The following is a 7,500-nucleotide window of genomic DNA, read 5'->3' on the forward strand; positions in this document are numbered from 1 at the left end:
AGTGTTTGAAGTCTTCTGAGATATGCAGATACTTCAAACAGTGTAATCATCAAATAAATGGTGATATGGAGATACCAGTAATAATGTACAAATGTTATTGAAATATATGGACCATAGTGCATATAGTGCAATAATAATGTATAAGATCAGTAAGATATAGCAGCACTACTGACGATGTTAAAGCCTACTGATATATAGAGATACTAGTAATAATGTACGAGGCCTATAAAAAATGGAGATACAAAGCTTACTGAGATACATCCAGGCTTGTAAAGATGTATGAACCAGACTGAAATGGGGATGTAATTATAAAGGTGAGTGAACCTTACTGAGATATGGATGTGCATTTGATAGTGTAAATGTTACTGAAATATAGATGTGCTTGTGATTATGTTAATCCTAGTGAGATATGGATGTAATGGTATGTGAACCTTACTGAGATACAGAGATACTTGTAAGGGTGTGTGAATAAACCAATAGGACTGAAATGTCAATCTTTGGTTGCTGCAGGCTGCTAAAAAGCAACATTTGTTTGGTGTTTGAGTGTGGAAAAAGAAAATGATGTCTGTTGCACTCTCACCCTCTGCCTTCAGCGTCCTCCTCCCTGGAGTAACCTGTGTGCTACAGAACCCTACTCTGAAATGGGTAAAGTATAAGAACCTTAATACACTGTAAAAATGAAAAAGGTAAGAAAACACAAAATTCCAAGGCAACTTACTGCACTATAAACTAATATCTTCCAAAAACTGAAAGTATAATCTTGTGGTAATGCAGGAGTGACCAGCTTAGAATTTAGCCTGCGAGGAATGACTACACACCGACGGTGAGTAAGAGGTGGGGTGACACGCCCAGTATGCAGATAGCTGTATATTACTAAAACTGAAGCAGTTAACTTGAGGATTTGTTGAGGAAAATCAATCTTAGAGAAATCCAACAGCATTTAATAATAAAATCTTACTGAGATATGGATGTGCTTGTGATATTGTGAACTTTACTAATATATGGATGTACTCATGAGGGTGTATGAACCCTACTGAGATACAGTGATATTTGTTAAGGTACATGAACCTTATTGATATGTGGATGTGCTTGTGATAGTGTGAACCCTGCTGAGATGTAGCTGTGCTTGTGAAGGTGTATTAGAGCCTGTATATAGAGATACAGTATTTCTAATAATGTATGAAGCGTACTGATATACTGAGATAGTGTATGACGAATTTGCCTTTGGGATCCAACTTAAATGGAGCAATTACTGTAATAGTTCTTCCTCCGCATGTCACATTGTGGCCTAATCTCCACTCACCTCCTACCACACCAGCACCGCCGCTATGTCCACTTACTTCTGATTAGATTTGCTGAGACGTCCACTATACCCTTTTAAACTGAAGTGCAGACGGCCTCCCGAGTGGAGTCTCTCCCGCCACGGCCATAATGTTATGCAAATGCAATAATATGGAGATAAAGACTGTTGCTGCATGCTATGCTCTAGTGGTTCAAGCCCTGGCGGATCCTCCGAGCTTGCACTAATGAGGAAGGCATTATTCTGGAGTCATTAAACGGTGCCCTCGCTGACATCGCCCACCCCCACACCCCCCTCCGTCGCCCACTCTGGCCATTAAAGCACTGTACACACACTCTACGCACACACACATCCAAGCTGCCTCTTATCACCAGCTCCTAGTTTCTTACACATCAGAATGTCACAAAATAGAAAATTACACTCTCTTCCCACAGAGAAAATTGCTTTGGAATCGTTTGGTTATAAAGCTGTTTTTTTTTTTGGTAAAAGCGAGGAATAAACATGCATATGCACACATCTGCGCACACACACATTTACACACATGCATACACACACAAACATAATTGCAATGAGATGGAAATCTCATTGTCAGCTGTTGCTGCTGGCTGCTCAAAAGATTTATCAGTTACATTAGAGGAATTTATAAGAACATACATGTGTGTGTGTGATTAATAGGACAAACCAAACCAAACCAATGTTCTCCAACACACTCCTCCAAACCTGAAATTGTGTTGGTCTTATGAGTTTTTAGAATGTGCTTCATTATTATTGGTTAACTTATAATACTGCTACTTTGTATTGGGTGCATTACCACAGCTAAATGTAAAGTATGCTTATAGATAAAGAGTCTGAACTGCTCAGAGCACACTGACCATACAGTCTCCATCAACTGCCAGCACTGTTAATGTTAACAGTCGGCTTTATGCTGTTCCAGAATAACAGGACAATTGAACCAGTTCGAATGGGAGATTACATTCTAGACTTGGCTCTGTTTTTCTCTAGGGGTTGGTTTTCTGTACCTTTTCCAATACACCAGACACAAAGCCGTATTGTGTAAATTCCTGATTTCCAGTACAAGTGACAGGACAAATGGACCAGTCTGGATGGGGGAAATATTATTGTTGTTGTGACAAAGCTTTAAAATGAACTTTCCAAAACATTAGGATCCTTTAGGATTAGTTTTGTTGTAAAGGCAAGAATGTTCAGGAACATAGTAATTCCGAGAGTATCGATCGAACATTGCTTAATGTTGTTGGGAAATGCACCAAATACAAAGCAGCAGTATTATACTATAGGGGTAGACTTAGATCTCCATGGCCCAGGTTTGGTGATATTGCCACATGGCTTTTAAACTGACAAGTTAACCAGTGATAATGAAGTACATTCTAGAAACTCATAAGACCAACACAATTTTCTGGTTTGGTGGAGTGTGTCAGAGAACATTGGTGTGGTTTGCTTTGTCCTTTTAACCACAATACACAAAATTCACCAGCATCATGATACGTAAACCAATTCAATGCTCTCCAACAAAGAACAGCAAATGCTGATGTCTGATTGCTCTGATACTTCTGTTTGCAGAATGTTTTCCTCTGTTTACACTGGTAGTTTTTTGCCTGTTAGTGCTTATTATGGAACTGTATAAAGCCAACAATTAGGCCTAACCCAACAAACACCAAAAATCCCATCATTCTAATGGATGTGGTTGTTTTAGGTTGACAAGACACTAAGACGAGGAATAAATTGCTAGAGAACATCCCAGAGACACTTCACAGGCCAGAACCACAACCGGGGTTGTTTATATAGTATACTGCTCTGTTCATACTGTTTCATGTAGGTTATCTGTTCTTTTTCTTTTACTGCCAATGTTAGAGCGCTGGTGTTTATGCGAGTTAGCAATTCCACACTAACCAAACACTTAGGTTTATTTGTGGTTGTTGGGACTTCAAGTCAGTGTGTCGCTGTATAGCAACAGTATGTGCAGCTTTTGTGTTTGTTGGTGTTGTAGAACATTGGGATTTTCTTTTCCATGTCCATCCCGGCACACTAAACACAAAGCAGCATTATTTAGTTGAGGTGCTGTCCAGAAGTTCCAACCAGAATGTGAATGATGTAGCCAAGCATGTCAGAGGTAATATCAGAGAGCAGCAGGGATGCAAAGGTGATTTTGTAATTCACTCCCTGGGAGTGTACAAAAACATCTCGGGTCATATTCATGTGCCGCACGGGTATCCGGGGCTGTGATCCTATGGTTTTATTGGCAGGTAATGGAGAGAAAATGTAGGGGGAGTGAGAGGGAGAGAAAACGGCCTAGATTGAGACTAGACAGAAGCAATAAGAGAGGAAGAGGTGAGCTGGAGGAATGGCTTCTAAATCTCCTCTGTCAGGGGGCTGGCGTGTGACTGTGGCATGCCCCCGCAGATACACAGAATTTACTGTTATGACTTCCTCGCTGCAGGAACACTGAACACCTGGAGACCGAACAGGAATAAATCCAATATAGATTGCACAGTTTCAGCTCAACCTCCCCATCCACACCCCCACTGGGTCACTCAGACCTGCGGTCGAGGATCTAAATGTTTTTCTCTCTGCAAATTGGTCTGGAGAACATCAGAGGCAGGCAAGTCCTCCGCCCCCCAAGCAGGGTCACCACGGACCTAATGATGCCCTCGGCTTTATTCCCATAAAACACACAGCCATGTTCGGCCCTCTCTGGATGCCCATCGGACTCTCCACTGCGCTGGCCCCCACGAACAGACGCCAACTTTGTTGTTTCTCTTCTGTCTATCACAAAAAAGCAACAAACCAAAATGTCCATATTTACCTCTTCCATTCACCTCGGATGGCCCCCAACCCCTTGTCAGCTGCAGAAGAAGCAAAACAAATACGATAACGATGGGACAGGGTGTCCAGATGAGAGGGAGAGAGAGAGAGAGAGAGAGAGAGAGAGAGAGAGAGAGAGAGAGAGAGACAGAGAGACAGAGAGGGTGAGAATAGAATAAATGGCTTCATGTGGAGGGTGAGCTCAGAGACAGGGGCAGAGCTGGACTAACCCAAGAGAGACAGAGCCACCAACTCAGCGGCCATTACTGTCACAGCTGAACCCTACAACAGCTATCTCGCCTGCACGCAGGAAGCTAATTTCATTTGAGATGAAGTCCCTGATGAACCGCTGGGTGCATTATTCCTGATAAGTATCCACTGGCTCCATAAAGAAACACCCTGAGGCGCCCATTTCAACAATTTACCAACATCTCCCGGGCCTCGTTGAATTAGGCATTAAAAAGGTGATCTTTATTTGTTTGCTAACCAGACTTTGAAATGACAAGTGATGAAGAGCTCCGGCTTCCACAGCACTCTTTTAATCCACTAGATGTCAGTAAAACCTCTGTTTAAAAACCTTTCATTCTAACTCATTCATCTGTCAGCTTCAGTTTTTACTAGAATACATAATGACGAATGAATTAGTTCAAATGAGTCAAATTGTACTCATATTTATTACTAAACAAAACATATTTTCTTTATGTAACGTTAATAATATTAAGGAATACAAAACTGATGCACTAGAAGGCGCTATTATGAATGTTAATTTATATGTTACAAATGAGTAATTACATTTATTTGAATTGATTTCACTTGGTACACTATATGGACAAAAGTATTGGGACACCTGCTCATTCATTGTTTCTTCTGAAATCAAGAATATTAAAAAGAGTTTATCTTCCTTTTGTTGGAGTAACTGTCTCTCCTGTCCAGGGAAGACTTTCTACTAGATTTAAGAGCATTGCTGTAAGGTTTAATTGCATTCAGTGAGCAAAACTTTAGTGAGGTTACCTCACTCCCCAACTTATCCCAAACGTTTTTGGATGGAGCACCATCCATTATTCCAAAGGACACAGTTCCACTGCTCCACAGCTCAGTGCTGGGGTGTTTTATACTACTCTAGCCCATGCCTGGCACTAGGCATGGTGCCAATATGTTGATGTTTATCTGCTCCAGAAAGTCCTATGCTATTGTCAGCACCTTTTTACAGGGACTACACAAGCTCGGTGCAACTTGAAATTGCTGAATGCCTTCATTAGAATGGGTTGTCCACAAACATTTGGACATATGTGAAACAATTACCACTGACATTCATTCTTTCAATTATTGATTCGTCTTCTTTTCCACTTCTTCCTAGTAAGGGCCGGGCTGTGTCTGGAGCCTTACCTGGAATCAATAGTTGCAAGGTAGAAACACCATCACTGGTGCCACACATACCAGTTTGCTCACACCTATGGATCGATTTAGAATAGCCAATTCTCCTACCATGTGTTTGTAGGAAATGAGAGGAAACCCATACGCAGGGAGAACACACTAAACTCCTGGAGCTGTGCGGCCCTACCACTGACATGTAGTGTGTTCATAATATCTTTCATTTATGAACTACTGCAGCCTTTTCCATTCGTTAAGAAACCACTTTGATTAATCTCTCTTTTTTAAATATGAATATCTTTTAAATGCCATTTGCTTCATTGTGTCGTTTTCGGAAATTTACATAAAACTCAGACAAGGTCAAACAGCAGCTAAAGTCCCTCATTTACTCTAATCAGCTTTCATTTGCATTGCGATATTTGTGCGCGATATTGACGCTAATAAATGGACTTCTTCAAACCCGAGAGGTGTTGGTGGGGAAGGAGGGGTTTGATAAGCTCATGCTAGAAGAAGAATAATTTGCATGCATTATTTTGATTAACTTAATAAAGAATTGTGATCTTTAAAACGTGGCTGTTCGAGGCTTGTTATCAGCACTAATCAATAAAGGCCACCGGCATAAGCAGTGTCACATCTCCGGGGTCACTGTACACAACGTCTGGACTCACTCACTTTTTAAGGTGAGGTCCACTTAGCAGTCCTTAGAAGTCCATGTGTTATTTAACTCACGTCTTACCATTCACTCCCCATTCAAACAGCCTTTTGTGAATTCACTGATTTCACAAAAATCAAGCATTTACATATATCCTTCTATTCAGGCTACAGCATCCATTCACATTTGGGTTGGAAGTAGTCTTTCAGTCCTCTTTTATATTAGGAAAAATCAAGGGTTCCCAATCAGATAACAGATCGTTTACATACATTAGTCTTACAGACAGTAACATAAAATAACCTGTGGAGAGAGGTTGGAAAAGGTCATGTATAAATGAAAAGGGAAAGTCAGGGTAAAAAAATCATTTACAATAAAAGTGTAGGATATGGGCTTTTGAATAGGTTGTCCTACTCCCACCACATCACTACAACAGTAAACAGTGAATGTACAGCAGCAAAGATAATTTCATCTATTTAGAGTCTATAACCAAAGCTAATAAAGCAGGTGCAAATTGTCCACAGAACTGACTGAGGTTAAAAACATAGGATGAGAAGGAAGGTGATACTTTTCTATCTACCATGGCGCTGAAGGCCTCTTTCTCCCACCCCCAGGGGGCAGCAGGGCCTAACACGTCCTAACACTGTTACAGGTCTTTATGCTTTGTAATAGGGAAGAAATGTTGCATAGTACTGCATAGGTCTGGGTGACCTCAATGTCCCACATAGTTTCAAGTATTCCCAGTCCCGGTGTACTGAGGAAGGAGACGACCAGGGCTGGAGTTGAGAACCCAGCTTAAGCTGTGTGGAACCCAGAACTCGGAGCACTCGGAAAACTTTAGCCCCAACCCAAATCTTCCTTACCTGATTCCGGCTGGTCAAGCCATTTGTTTATTAGTATCAATCCCAGTTCTACCTGCATTCCTAAAAACCTCAAAAACAATTCTTCTTAAATAGTTCTTGGTTTGAACTGATAGTGTGTTGTGATGTGGAGGGACTTGGTTACGGTTCTTTATACTCACACCTCTAACATATAGCATCCATTCATCTTCTTATCTGCTTCTTTCTGGTCACAGTGGCTCCACAGCCTACCCAGAATCATTGACCCTCTGTTGCCAGTCCATCACATAGCATCCACACACAATTAATATTCATTCATTAATACACTCATATCTAGAGTGACCAAACACCTATCATGAGTATTTTTGGGAGGCGAGAGGAAACTGGAGTACCCAGAGAACCCGGATAGACACAGGGAGAACACACCCAACTTCTCAGAGACAGTACAGACAGTGACCAGAGACCAGAGCAGGGATTGAATTTTAAGAACCACGTACCAAGAAATTCTTTACGGAACCAAA

The sequence above is a fragment of the Salminus brasiliensis genome, chromosome 1 (genome assembly GCF_030463535.1).
Source record: "Salminus brasiliensis chromosome 1, fSalBra1.hap2, whole genome shotgun sequence".
NCBI lineage: Eukaryota > Metazoa > Chordata > Actinopteri > Characiformes > Bryconidae > Salminus > Salminus brasiliensis.